Source organism: Mobula birostris, chromosome 10 (genome assembly GCF_030028105.1).
Source record: "Mobula birostris isolate sMobBir1 chromosome 10, sMobBir1.hap1, whole genome shotgun sequence".
Classification (NCBI taxonomy): domain Eukaryota; kingdom Metazoa; phylum Chordata; class Chondrichthyes; order Myliobatiformes; family Myliobatidae; genus Mobula; species Mobula birostris.
In genome coordinates this window covers 148,195,387-148,210,627 of record NC_092379.1, presented here as the reverse complement: position 1 = coordinate 148,210,627, position 15,241 = coordinate 148,195,387, and positions in this window count along the sequence as shown.

The following is a 15,241-nucleotide window of genomic DNA, read 5'->3' as shown; positions in this document are numbered from 1 at the left end:
TATAGAATTTAAATCCATCCCAGAGCTGAGTTCTAATGTTGATTCCAAGCATCTAGTGCTGTTCAAAATTCTAAGTAAATTTATTGTCAAAGTACATACATGTCACCATATACAACCCTGAGATCTATTTTCTTGCGGGCAGACTCCATAAATCTGTAAGGAAATCAATGAAAAACCACACCAGCTCGACATTCAACCAGTGTGCAAGAGACGACAAACAGCAAATACAAAATAAAAATAATAAGCATGGTTAGCACAATGCTTTCTAGTACCAGCAACCCAGGATCTGTTGTCTGTAACGAGTTTGTATGTTCTCCCTGTGGCTGCGTGGGTTTCTTCCAGATGCTCCAGTTTCCTCCCACTGTCCAAAGAAGTCCTGGTTGGTAGGTTAAATATGTATTGTAAATTGTCCTGTGATCAGGCTAGGGTTAAAGTGCGAGATGCTGGGTAGGTAGCGTGGCTGGAAGAGCCTATTCCACATTATCTCAATAAATTAAAAGATAAGCAATAAATATTAAGAATATGAGATGAAAGTGAGTCCATAGGTTGTGGGAGCACTTCAGTGATGGGGCAAATGAAGTTGAGTGAAATTATCCCTTCTGGTTCAAGAACCTAATGGTTGAGGAGTAATAACTGTTCTTGAGCCTGATGATGAGTCCTGCGGCTTCTGTGTCACCTTAGTGATGGTAGCAGTGAGACAGCATGTCCTCGATGGTGGATGCTGTTTTCCTGTGACAACGTTCCCTGTAGATGAGCTTAATGGTGGGGGAGGCTTTACCTGTGATGAACTGGGCTTTATCCACTACTTTTTTAGGATTTTGCATTCAAGGGTATTGCTGTTTCCATACCAGACTGTAGTGCAGCCAATCAATATACTCTCCACCACCGATCTATAGAAATTTGTAGATGTTTTAGTTTTCATGCTGAGGCTTGGCAAACTTCCAAAGAAGCAGAGGCACTGCTATGCTTTCTTCATAATTGCACTTGCATGCTGAACCCAGAATAGGTCCTCTGAAGTGATAACACCAAGGAATTTCAAGTTGCTGACCCTCTCCGCCTCTGATGCCCCAATGAGGACTGACTCATGGACCTCCGGTTTCCTCCTGCTGAAGTCAATGATCAGCTCATTGGTCTTGCTGACATTGAGTAAGAGGTTTTTGTTATGGCACCACTCAGCCAGATTTTCATTCCCCCTCAATATATGTCACCACATTTGATTTGCCCTGCGACAATGGTGTCATCAGCAAACTTGAATATGGCTGTGTTTAGCCACACAGTTGTAAGGGTAAAGTGAGATGAGCAGGGTGCTCAGCACATAGCCTTGTGGTGCACAAGTGCTGATGGAAATTGTAGAGGATGTGGTATTGCCAATCCTAACTGACTGGGGTCTCCAAATGAGGAAATACAGGTTCCAATTGCACAAGGAGGTATTGAGGCCAAGGTCTTGAACTTATTGATTAGTTTTGAGGGGATGACAGTATTGAATGCTGAGTTGTAATCGATAAAGACCACCTTTGCTGTCCAGATGTTCCAGAGTTGAGTGAAGAGCTAATGAAAAGGCATCTGCTGTGACCTGTTGTGCCGGTAGACAAATTGGAGCAGATTCAATTCTGCATTTCTGTCAATCCAGGAATCTTATGAGAGCATTTTGTATCCTAAATAGTGAAATACTGTTAACTGCCGCAGTACTGTGCACTGTATCTGATTGAGAAACAGGGTTAATGATTGAGTTCAGTGGCCGTTTGCCCCATGGAGTCCACACTGCTTCCCAAAAGAGTCATCCTGCTTTCCATTCACCTCTCACCCCTACCCCGCCCCCATCTCTCTCTTATCCTGCAATTTTCTCTCAAGCTCCAACTCCTTTAGTAGCACACTCAGAAGGCTGGAGGAGCTCAACAAGTCAGGCAGCCTCGATGGAAAAGAGTAAATAGTTGATGTTTCAGCCAAGACCCTTCTTCAGGACTCTTGTTGCCTTCGATTTCCAGCATTTGCAGGTTTTCTCATGTTTGTAATTTTCAATTCCTTTAGATTCTTTCACTACCTATTTTACATGTGAGTAATTTATAGGACCCAATTAACTTATGAGGAGATCTTCGGAAGTGGAAGAAAATTCAGCTGTGGAAAACTAGATCACCCACACAGGTAACACCCAAGGTGGAGACTAAAGCAGTCGTTGGAGCAACGAAACAGCAGCAGAAACTACAATGCCAACTTAGAGCTAAACTGCTAATTATTTCTGTACAGCCACTGCCTCGCCAAAATGATTGCAATATGTATTTAAAATGATCATTTTTCTTGGTTCTCAAATCCACAACTTGCATTGTGTACTTCTGAGCTATGTTACCATCTGCAACTGAAGAGAATGCGTGAACATTTAGACTGTAACTCCCTCATTTGAATACAACAGTACAAGTGGGGATTCAGGACTGAACCTGGGCCCACAAAGCCTCTGTACCAACCTCAATAACAGTTGGCCAAAGGGCTTGACTGTTCTGTCTTCTGTGAATCAAACTGGTGCCTCAGCTGAGCACAGAGATTTTGTTGACAGGCAGAATAATGACGGTGGGAGGCTCATTGAGGGCAGAAGGGGCAGTGACCTTGCCAGAGCTGTGGGCCCAGTCCAGGGTCACTGGGCCAACTACTACCTTTTGTGTCCCATGATTCAGTGCCCTGGGTTGTAATGAATTAACTAGTTGACTCTTTGCCTAGATCTTGACAACAGGTTGTATCCACCATGATGTTGCCAAGTCAGGCCAGGCCTTGGAATGTCATTATTAGCAGGCAAGAACAAATTAGTGATTTGTTTCAATCTTTGCTGCTCACACTGAGGAGATATTTCCCATTTCCATCACCAAATCCTCCCACCCACCCACCAGGGAATCTTCTCTGTTGGCTCACTTTCCTAAATCCTTCTATAAGTATGAAGTATATCTGCCCATCCCCAAACAGGTCCACACCATTTCTCCCCACCACAGACTTATCAGTCTCCACATCACCACTTCTCACCAACACCTACCGGTATCTCCATCTCCACCCACCTGCTCAAACCCTCATCCACTCTACACCTACCGGCACCCATCTCATCCTCTCCCACTGCCAAGTGCCCATCAACTAGCTCCTCCATCACCAACTGCAGCTTAACTACCACAGACTCCATCATCACCTCTACCAATCGCCCACCAACCCTCCCCCTCCCTCTGTCCCTACCCCCTCACCCTCCCTGCCTATCCACCTCTACTGCTCCCTTCCTCTACCCCTCCCCCACTTTCTCCCACTCACTCAGTCTCTCCCTTCTTAACCCTCCCATCTCCTCCTCCCTCCCTTTCCATCTCCCCTCCCTCCCATAGATATTGGATAAGAATTAGGCCATTTGGCCCATCAATTCTCAACCATTTCAATTTCCCTCTTAACACCATTCTCCTCCTTCTCCATCTAACCTTTCATGCCCTGTCTAATCAAGAACCTATCAACTTCTGTTTTAAATTAACTCAAAGGCCTGGCCTCCACAGCTGCCTATAGAAAATAATTCTACAGATTGACCACCCTGTAGCTAAAGAAATTTCTCATCTGTTTCAAATGGTTGTCACTCTATTGTGAGGCTGTGTCCTGTGGTTCTAGACTCCCTCACCATAAGAAACATTTCCATATCCCCTCTACCTGGACCTTCAACATTTGATATGTTTCAATGTCACTTGTTCTTCTAAATTTTAGTCAGTACAGAGCCATCAAACACACCTCCAACGATAACCCTTTCATTCCTGGAATGATTCTCATGGACCTCCTCTGAATCCTCTCCAATGTCAGCACATTCTTTCTTAAGTAAGTGGCCCAAAGCTGCTCACAATACTCCCAAGCAAGGCCTCACCAGTGCCTTATGAAACCTTGGCATTACTTCATTGTTTTTATATTCTAGTCCTCACTAAATGAACGCTAACATTGCATTTGCCTTCCTCACCACTAACTCAACCTGCAAGTTACCATACAGTGAATCCTACAAGGACTCCCAAGTCCCTTTGTAGCTAGGATTTTAGAATTTTCTCCACATTTAGAAAATAATCTATGCTTTTGTTCCTTCTTTCAGAGTGCATGACCATACACTTCCCGAGACTGTATTCCATTTGCCACTTATTTGCCTATTCTCATCTATTCTAAGTTTTCTTCAGCTTTCGTCCACCCATCTTTATATTGTCTGCAAATTTGGCCACACAGCCATCAGATCCGTCATCCAAATCACTGACAAATAATGTGAAGACAAGTGGTCCCAACACAACCCCTGCAGAACAGCACTTGGTACCAACAGCCAGCCAGAAAAAGCTCCAATAAATTCCCAATCTTTGCCTTCTGCCAATCAGCCAAACCTCTATCCTTGCTAGTACTTTTCCTATCATTACCGTGGGCTCTTATCTAGTTGCCTCATGTGTGGCACCTTGTCAAAGACGATCTGAAAATCCAAGTACACATAGAGCATAGAATAGTACAGCACAGTACAGGCCCTTCAGCCCACAATGTTGTGCCGACCCTCAAACTCTGCCTCCCATATAAGCCCCCAACTTAAATTCCTCCATATACCAAACAACAGGAATTCTGCAGATGCTGGAAATTCAAGCAACACACATAAAAGTTGCTGGTGAACACAGCAGGCCAGGCAGCATCTCTAGGAAGAGGTGCAGTCGACGTTTCAGGCCAAGACCCTTCGTCAGGACTAACTGAAGGAAGAGTGAGTAAGAGATTTGAAAGTTGGAGGGGGAGGGGGAGATCCAAAATGATAGGAGAAGACAGGAGGGGGAGGGATGGAGCCAAGAGCTGGACAGGTGATAGACAAAAGGGATAAGAGAGGATCATGGGACAGGAGGTCCGGGAAGAAAGACAAGCGGGGGAGGGACCCAGAGGATGGGCAAGGGGTATATTCAGAGGGACAGAGGGAGAAATCTTCATCTTACCCAGACGGAATATAAGGTGTTGTTCCTCCAACCAGATGAAGCCACACTCAGGTTGGAGGAACAACACCTTATATTCCGTCTGGGTAGCCTCCAACCTGATGGCATGAACATCGACTTCTCTAACTTCCGCTAATGCCCCACCTCCCCGTCGTACCCCATCTGTTACTTACTTTTATACACATATTCTTTCTCTCACTCTCCTTTTTCTCCCTCTGTCCCTCTGAATATACCCCTTGCCCATCCTCTGGGTTTCTCCCCCCCTTGTCTTTCTTCCCAGACCTCCTGCCCCATGATCCTCTCGTATCCCTTTTGCCTATCACCTGTCCAGCTCTTGGCTCCATCCCTCCCCCTCCTGTCTTCTCCTATCACTTTGGATCTCCCCCTCCCCCTCCAACTTTAAAATCTCTTACTCACTCTTCCTTCAGTTAGTCCTGACGAAGGGTCTTGGCCTGAAACGTCGACTGCACCTCTTCCTAGAGATGCTGCCTGGCCTGCTGCGTTCACCAGCAACTTTGATGTGTGTTGCTTCCTCCATATACCTGTCTAGTAGTCTCTTAAATTTCACTAGTGTATCTGCCTCCACCACTGACTCAGGCAGTGCATTCCACGCACCAACCAGTCTCTGAGTAAAAATCCTTCCTCTAATATCCCCCTTGAACTTCCCACCCCTTACCTTAAAGCCATGTCCTCTTGTATTGAGCAGTAGTGCACTGGGGAAGAGGTGCTGACTATCCACTCCATCTATTCCTCTTATTATCTTGTACACCTCTATCATGTCTCCTCTCATCCTCCTTCTCTCCAAAGAGTAAAGCCCTAGCTCCCTTAATCTCTGATCATAATGCATACTCTCTAAACCAGGCAGCATCCTGGTAAATCTCCTCTGTATCCTTTCCAATGCTTCCACATCCTTCCTATAGTGAGGCGACCCGAACTGGACACAGTACTCCAAGTGTGGCCTAACCAGAGTTTAATCGAGCTGCATCATTACATCACGACTCTTAAACTCTCTCCCTCGACTTATGAAAGCTAACACCCCATAAGCTTTCTTAACCACCCTATCCACCTGTGAGGCAACTTTCAGGGATCTGTGGACATGTACCCCGAGATCCCTCTGCTCATCCACACTACCAAGTATCCTGCCATTTACTTTGTACTCTGCCTTGGAGTTTGTCCTTCCAAAGTGTACCACCTCACACTTCTCCAGGTTGAACTCCATCTGCCACTTCTCAGCCCACTTCTGCATCCTATCAATGTCTCTCTGCAATCTTTGACAATCCTCTACACTATCTACAACACCACCAACCTGTGTGTCATCTGCAAACTTGCCAACCCAGCCTTCTACCCCCACATCCAGGTTGTTAATAAAAATCACGAAAAGTAGAGGTCCCAGAACCGATCCTTGTGGGACACCACTAGTCACAATCCTCCGATCTGAATGTACTCTCTCCACCACGACCCTCTGCCTTCTGTAGGCAAGCCAATTCTGAATCAACCTGGCCAAACTTCCCTGGATCCCATGCCTTCTAACTTTCTGAATAAGCCTACCATGTGGAACCTCGTCAAATGCCTTACTAAAATCCATATAGATCACATCCACTGCACTACCCTCATCTATATGCCTGGTCACCTCAAAGAACTCTATCAGGCTTGTTAGACACGATCTGCCCTTCACAAAGCCATGCTGACTGTCCCTGATCAGACCATGATTCTTTAAATGCCCATAGATCCTATCTCTAAAAGTCTTTTCCAACAGCTTTCCCACCACAGACGTAAGGCTCACTGGTCTATAATTACCCGGACTATCCCTACTACCTTTTTTGAACAAGGGGACAATATTCGCCTCCCTCCAATCCTCCGGTACCATTCCCATGGACAACGAAGACACAAAGATCCTGGCCAGAGGCTCGGCAATCTCTTCCTTCATCTCGTGGAGCAGCCTGGGGAATATCCCATCAGGCCCTGGGGACTCATCCGTCCTAATGTACTTTAACAACTCCAATACCTCCTCTCCCTTAATATCAACATGCTCCAGAACATCAACCTCACTCATATTGTCCTCACCATCATCAAGTTCCCTCTCATTGGTGAATACCGAAGAGAAGTATTCATTGAGGACCTCGCTCACTTCCACAGTCTCCAGGCACATCTTCCCACCTTTATCTCTAATCAGTCCTACCTTCACTCCTGTCATCCTTTTTTTCTTCACATAATTGAAGAATGCTTTGGGGTTTTCCTTTGCCCTACTCGCCAAGGGCTTCTCATGCCCCCTTCTTGCTCTTCTCAGCCCCTTCTTAAGCTCCTTTCTTGCTTCCATATATTCCTCAATAGACCCATCTGATCCTTGCTTCCTAAACCTCATGTATGCTGCCTTCTTCCACCTGACTAGATTTTCCACCTCACTTGTCACCCATGGTTCCTTCACCCTACCATTCTTTATCTTCCTCACCGGGACAAATTTATCCCTGATATCCTGCAAGAGATCTCTAAACATCGACCACATGTCCATAGTACATTTCCCTGCAAATACATCATCATATTCACACCCGCAAGCTCTAACCTTATAGCCTCATAATTAGCCCTTCCCCAATTAAAAATTTTCCTGTCCCCTCTGATTCTATCCTTTTCCATGATAATACTAAAGACCAGGAAGCAGTGGTCACTGTCCTCCAGATGCTCACCCACTGAGAGATCTGTGACCTGACCCGGTTCATTACCTAGCACTAGATCTAGTATGGCATTCCCCCTAGTCGGCCTGTCCACATACTGTGACAGGAGTCCATCCTGGACACGCTTAACAAACTCTGCCCTGTCTAAACCATTGGAACTAATCAGGTGCCAATCAATATTAGGGAAGTTAAAAGTCACCCACGATAACAATCCTGTTATTTTTGCACCTTTCCAAAATCTACCTCCCAATCTACTCCTCTATCTCTGCTGCCACCAGGGGGCCTATAGAATACCCCCAATAGAGTAACTGCTCCCTTCCTGTTCCTGACTTCCACCCATATTGACTCAAAAAAGGATCCTGCTACATTACCCACCCTTTCTGTAGCTGTAATAGTATCCCTGACCAGTAATGCCACCCCTCCTCCCCTTTCCCCCCCTCTCTATCCCTCTTAAAGCACTGAAATCCAGGAATATTGAGAATCAATTCCTGCCCTGGTGCCAGCCAAGTCTCTGTAATGGCTACTACATCATAATTCCATGTATGTATCCAAGCTCTCAGTTCATCACCTTTGTTCCTGATACTTCTTGCATTGAGGTACACACATTTCAGCCCTTCTACCTTACTGTCTTTACACCGTTTATTCTGCTTCTCTTTCCTCAAAGCCTCTCTATATGTTAGATCATCCACCAATTCTCCTTTGTCCACCCTGCTTGTTATTTCTTCAAAGAATTCCAATAGATTTGTCAGGCAAGACTTTCTCTTCAGGAAATGATGCTGACTTTGGCCCATTTTATCATGTGGCTCCAAGCACACCACAATCTTCTCCTTCAGAATGAACTCCAATGTCTTCCCAGGCTAACTGGTTTCTGCCTCCCTATCTTCTTGAAGAGCGGAGTGACATTTGCAATTCTCTAGTCCTCTGGAATCATGCCGGAATTTTGTGATTCTTGAAAGATCATTATCACAATCTCTTCAGCCACCTCTTTCAGAACCCGTGGGTGTAGTCCATTTGCTCCAGGTTACTTATCAACCTTCAGATCTTTAAGCTTGCCATGCACCTTCCCACTAGTAATCGCAATTGCAGTCACTTCTGCCCCCTGACACTCTCAAACTCAGGCATACTGTCAGAGTCTTCCACAGTGAAGACACGCAAAATACTTAGTTCATCTGCCATTTCTATGTCCCCTTTTCAGTGTAATTTTCCATCAGTCAATAACTACACTCCCCTTTCTTTTACTGTTTTCTCTCTGGGAGGAAAAAAAACTTTTGGTATCCTCTCTGATATTGTTGGCTAGCTTACCTTTCATCTTTTTGCTCTTTATGGCTTTTTTAGTTGCCTTCTGTTGGTTATTTAAAGCTTCCCAATCCTCTAACTTCCCACTATTATCTGCTCTTCCTGTCACTTTTATGTTGTCTTTGACTTTTCTCTTGTCAGCCACAGTTGTGTCATACTACCTTTAGAATATTACTACTTTGGAATGTATCTATCCTGTGTGTTCCAAATTACTCGTAGAAACTCCAGCCATTGTTGTTTTGCCCTCATCCTTGCTAGTGTCGCTTTCCATTCAACTTTGACCAGCTCCTCTCTGATGCCTCTGTAATACTGATACATCTGACTTCAGCTTCTCCCTCTCAAGTTGCAGGATAACTTCTATCATATCATCAGGTGCTGAAGAATTCCTTTATCTTAAATTCCCTAATCAAATTTGGTTCATTACACAATACCCAATCCAAAATAGTCAATTCCTTAGTGAGCTGGACCACAAACTGCTCTTAAAAAGTATTTTGTAGGCATTCTATAAATTTCCTCTCTTGGGATCCAACACAAACCTGATTTTCCTAATCCACTTGCATATTGAAATCCCCTATGACTATCGTCACATTACTCTTTTGACATGCCTTTTCATATGAAGAAAGACTGGATGAACTGGGCTTGTACTCGTTGGAATTTAGAAGATTGAGGGGGGATCTGATTGAAACGTATAAGATCCTAAAGGGATTGGACAGGCTAGATGCAGGAAGATTGTTCTCGATGTTGGGGAAGTCCAGAACGAGGGGTCATAGTTTGAGGATAGAGGGGAAGCCTTTTAGGACCGAGATTAGGAAAAACTTCTTCACACAGAGAGTGGTGAATCTGTGGAATTCTCTGCCACAGGAAACAGTTGAGGCCAGTTCATTGGCTATGTTTAAGAGGGAGTTAGATATGGCCCTTGTGGCTATGGGGGTCAGGGGGTATGGAGGGAAGGCTGGGGCGGTGTTCTGAGTTGGATGATCAGCCATGATCATAATAAATGGCGGTGCAGGCTCGAAGGGCCGAATGGCCTACTCCTGCACCTATTTTCTATGTTTCTATGTTTCTATCTCCCATTGTAATTTGTAGCCCACATCCTGGCAGCTGTTTGGAGACCTGTATATAACTCACATCAGGGCTTTTGACCCTTGCAGTTTTGTAACTCTATGCACAAGAATTACGACCCTAAGTCATCCCTTTCAAAGGATCTGATTTCACTTTTTATGAACAGTCCTTCCCTACTCCTCTACTTGTCCTTTCAATACAATGCGTATCCTTGAACATTAAACTCCCAACTATCATCTTCCATCAGCCACAACTCAGTGATGGCCACAACATCATACCTGCCAAACTATCTGTGCTATAAGATCATCCACTTTATTCTATGTACTGTGTGCATTCAAATGTAACACCTTCAATCCCGTATTCTGGAAAGCAAAAGAAAGTAAATTATAGGGCAGTTCACCTAACCCCAATGCTTCAGAAAGTGTTGGAATCTTATTAAGGATGAGTTTTTGGGGTACTTGAAGACTGATTATAAACTAAGTCAATGTCAGCATGGTTTCTGTAAAGGGAAATCTTGCTTGACAAATCTGTTAGAGTTCTCTGAGGAAGTAACAAACAGGGTGGACAAAGGAGAGGCAGTGGATGTCATTTACTTAGATTTTCAGAAGGCATTTGATAAAGTGCCTCACATGAGACTGTTTAACAGGAAAGATACTGGCATGGCTGACAGCCAAGAGGCAGTGAGTGGAAATAAAGGGGACCTTTTCTGATCGGGTGCCGGTGACTAGTGGTGATCCTCAGGGGTCGGTTTTAGCACCACTACCTTTCACATTGTTTGTCAATGATTTTGATAATGGAATTGATGGCTTTGTGGCAAAGTTTGCGGATGATATGAAGATAGGTGGAGCAGTACATAGCGCTGAAGAAGCAATGCAATTGCAGAAGGATGTAGACAAATTTGAAGAATGAGTTAAAAAAAAAGTGGCAGATGGAATACAGTGTTGGGAAATATATGATGCATTTTGATAAAAGGAACAATAGTGCAGACTATTACCTAAATGGGGATTTCAAACATCAGAGATGCAGAGGGACTTAGGAGTCCTGGTGCAAGACTCCCAGAAGGTTAATTTACAGGTTGAGTCTGTGGTAAAGAAGGCAAATGCAATATTGGCATTTACTTCAAGGGAAATTGAATACAAAGGCAAGGAGATAATGCTGAGACTTTATAAGACACTAGTCAGGCTGCACTTGGAGCATTGTCAATAGTTTTGGGCCCTATATTTCAGGAAGAATACATTGTCCTTGGAGAGAGTCCAGAGGAGGTTCATGAGGCTGAGTCTGGGAATGAAGGGGTTAACATATGAAGAGTGTTTGGCAGCTTTGGGCCTGTACTCACTGGATTTAGAATGCAAGAGGATCTCATTGCAACCTCCAAATGTTGAAAATAGTAGATAGGGTGGATGTGGAGAGGATGTTTCCGTTGCTGGGGGTATTTAGAACAAGAGGGCACAGCCTCAAGATTGCAAGGCAACCTTTTCAAACAGAGTTGAGGAAGATTTGTTTTAGCCAGGGAGTGGTGAATCTGTGGAATGCTCTGCCACAGACTGCGGTGGAGGCCACATTAAGGCAAAGTTGATAGTTTCCTGATCAGCCAGGGCATCAAAGGAAATGGTGAGAAGACAAGTGTATGGGGTTGAGTGGGATCCAGGATCATCCATGATGGAATGGCGGAGCAGACTCGATGGGCTAAGTGGTCTAATTCTGCTCCCATGTCTTATGGAACTTGTCACACTTCTCAATTTTTGCCCTCATATCACACTGCAACTCATCCCACTGACTGCAATTTTGACCTATCATCTGCCTGTCCTTCCTGAGCCTTACTATACACTGCCTCTGCTTGCAAACCTACGGCCCCATCTTTAGCCCTATCACTCAGTATCCCATCCCCCTGTCAAATTAGTTTAAACCATCAGGGATCTGGTCTGGGACCCCTTCTCTTCATGATTTTTATAAATGACCTGGATGAGGAAGTCCAGGGATGGGTTAGTAAATTTGCTGATGACACAAGGGTTGCGGGTGTTGTAGATACTGTGGAAGGCTGTCAGGGGTTACAGCGGGACATTGATAGGATGCAAAAACAGGCTGAGAAGTGGCAGATGGAGTTCAACCCAGATAAGTGTGAGGTGGTTCATTTTGGTAGGTCAAATATGATGGCAGAATATAGTATTCATGGTAAGACTCTCGGCAGTGTGGAGGATCTGAGGGATCTTGGGGTCCGAGTCCATAGGATGCTCAAAGCTGCTACGCGGGTTGACTGTGGTTAAGAAGGCATACGGTGTATTGGCCTTCATCAATTGTGGGTTTGAGTTTGAGGCAAGAGGTAATGTTACAGCTATATAGGACCCTGGTCAGACCCCACTTGGAGTACTGTGCTCAGTTCTGGTTGCCTCACTACAGGAAGGATGTGAAAACCATAGAAAGGGTGCAGAGGAGATTTACAAGGATGTTGCCTGGATTGGGGAGCATGCCTTATGAGAATAGGTTGAGTGAACTCGGCCTTTTCACCTTGGAGCAACGGTGGATGAGGGGTGATCTGATAGAGGTGTATAAGATGATGAGAGGTATTGATCGTGTGGATAGTCAGAGGCTTTTTCCCAGATCTGAAATGGCTAACATGAGAGAGCATAGTTTTAAGGTGCTTGGAAGTTGGTACAGAGGAGATGTCAGGGGTAAGTTTTTTATGCAGAGAGTGGTGAGTGCATGGAATGGGCTGCCAGCGACAGTGGTGGAGGTGGAAACGATAGGGTCTTTTGAGAGACTCCTGGATGGGTACATGGAGCTTAGAAAAATAGAGGGCTGTGGGTAAGCCTAGGTAGTTCTAAGGTAAGGACATATTTGGCACAGCTTTGTATGGTGTTGTAGGTTTTCTATGTTTCTATCCCAAGCAGCTCTAGCAAATCTGCCTGAAAGGTGAATGGTCCCCCTTTGATTCAAATGTAGCCTGATTCTTTTGCCAGAAGAGAATCCAATGATACAGAAATCTGAAGCCCTGTCACCTTGCACCCGTTCCTCAGCCACACATTCATCTGCCAAATTCTTACCCATACCAGTGCATGACACAGCAACAAACCAGAGATTACTACCCTTAAAGTCCCGCTTTTCAGCTTTTTACAGAGCTCCCTCGATTCTCTTTTCAGGACCTCCTTCCTTTTCCTATCTATGTCATTGGTGCCAATATGTACTAAGACTTCTGGCTGCTCACACTCCCCTTTAGAATATCCGTGGCTTTGGTTCCTGGGAGGCAACATATCATCTGGGTGTCTCTATTGCATCCACAGAATCTGGTGTGTACCACTCTAACTATGCAATCGCCTATCACCACAGCATTTCTCTTCTCCCCCTTCCTTTCTGAGCCACATCACCACTCAGTGCTGAAGACTTGGGTGCTGCATCTCCTGTCAGGCTGGGGGTCCCCTGCAACAGTATCCAAAGCATTCTTCTTCAATGTCTCTCTTTCCCCTCCTCTCCCCTTCCCCTCCGTCTCTCTCTTCTTCCCCCTCCGCTCCCCTCCATCCTTCCCCTTTCCCCTCCCCTCGACCTCTCACCCTCATCCCTTCCTCCATTCCTCCCTCCCCTTCCCCCTCCCCTCATCCTTACCCTCCCCCTCCCAACCCCATCCTTACCCTTACCCCTCTCCCTCCCACCCCTCATCCTTCCCGTCCCCCTTCCTCGTCCTCTATTCCTGCCTCTCCCCCACCTCTTTTTTTTACAGCTGTATGGTCCAACCATTGCTCAGAGCAAGAATTTTACACGGCCTTAAAACTGTGCAGCACTTTATATAACACTCACAACATGCTGGAGGAACTCAGCAGGTCGGGCAGCGTCCGTGGAAACGATGAGTCAACGTTTCGGGCCGGAACCCTTCCTCAGGACTGTAAGGGGAAGGGGCAGAGGCCCTATAAAGAAGGTAGGGGGAGGGTGGGAAGGAGAAGGCTCGTAGGTTCCAGGTGAACAGAAGGTAACTAAAAAGGCAATACACGGAGAAAAAATGAGGTACGAAGGTAAACTAGCCAAGAATATAAAGGAGGATAGTAAAAGCTTCTTTAGGTATGTGAAAAGGGAAAAAATAGTTAAGACCAAAATTGGGCCCGTGAAGACAGAAGAGGGTGAATTTATTATGGGGAACAAGGAAATGGCAGACGAGTTGAACAGGTACTTTGGATCTGTCTTCACGAAGGAAGACACAAACAATCTCCCAGATATAATAGTGGCCAAAGGACCTAGGGTAATGGATGAACTGAAGGAAATTTATATTAGGCAGGAAATGGTGTTGGATAGGCTGTTGGGTCTGAAGGCTGATAAGTCCCCGGGACCTGATGGTCTGCATCCCAGGGTACTTAAGGAGGTGGCTTTAGAAATCGTGGACACATTGGTAATCATTTTCCAATGTCCTATAGATTCAGGATCAGTTCCTGTGGATTGGAGGGTGGCTAATGTTGTCCCACTTTTCAAGAAAGGAGGGAGAGAGAAAACATTGAATTATAGACCAGTTAGCCTGACATCGGTGGTGGGAAAGATGCTGGAGTCAATTATAAAAGATGAAATTACGACACATCTGGATAGCAGTAGCAGGATAGGTCCGAGTCAGCATGGATTTACGAAGGGGAAATAGTGCTTGACTAATCTTCTGGAATTTTTTGAGGATGTAACTATGAAAATGGACAAGGGAGGGCCAGTGGATGTAGTGTACCTGGACTTTCAGAAAGCCTTTGATAAGGTCCCACATAGGAGATTAGTGCGCAAAATTAGGGCAGACATGGATTGACATGGATTGAAAATTGGCTGGCTGACAGAAAACAAAGAGTAGCGATTCACGGGTCCCTTTCGGAATGGCAGGCAGTGACAAGTGGGGTACCGCAGGGTTCAGTGCTGGGACTGCAGCTGTTTACAACATATATTAATGATTTAGATGAGGGAATTAAAAGTAACATTAGCAAATTTGCCGATGACACAAAGCTGGGTGGTAGTGTGAAATGTGAGGAGGATGTTATGAGAATGCAGGGTGACTTGGACAGGCTGGGTGAGTGGGCAGATGCATGGCAGACGCAGTTTAATGTGGATAAATGTGAAGTTATCCACTTTGGTGGTAAAAACAAGAAGGCAGATTATTATTTAAATGGAGTCAAGTTAGGAAAAGGGGAAGTACAACAAGATCTAGGTGTTCTTGTACATCAGTCACTGAAAGCAAGCATGCAGGTATAGCAGGCAGTGAAGAAAGCTAATGGCATGCTGGCCTTCATAACGAGGGGACTTGAGTATAAGAGCAAAGAGGTGCTT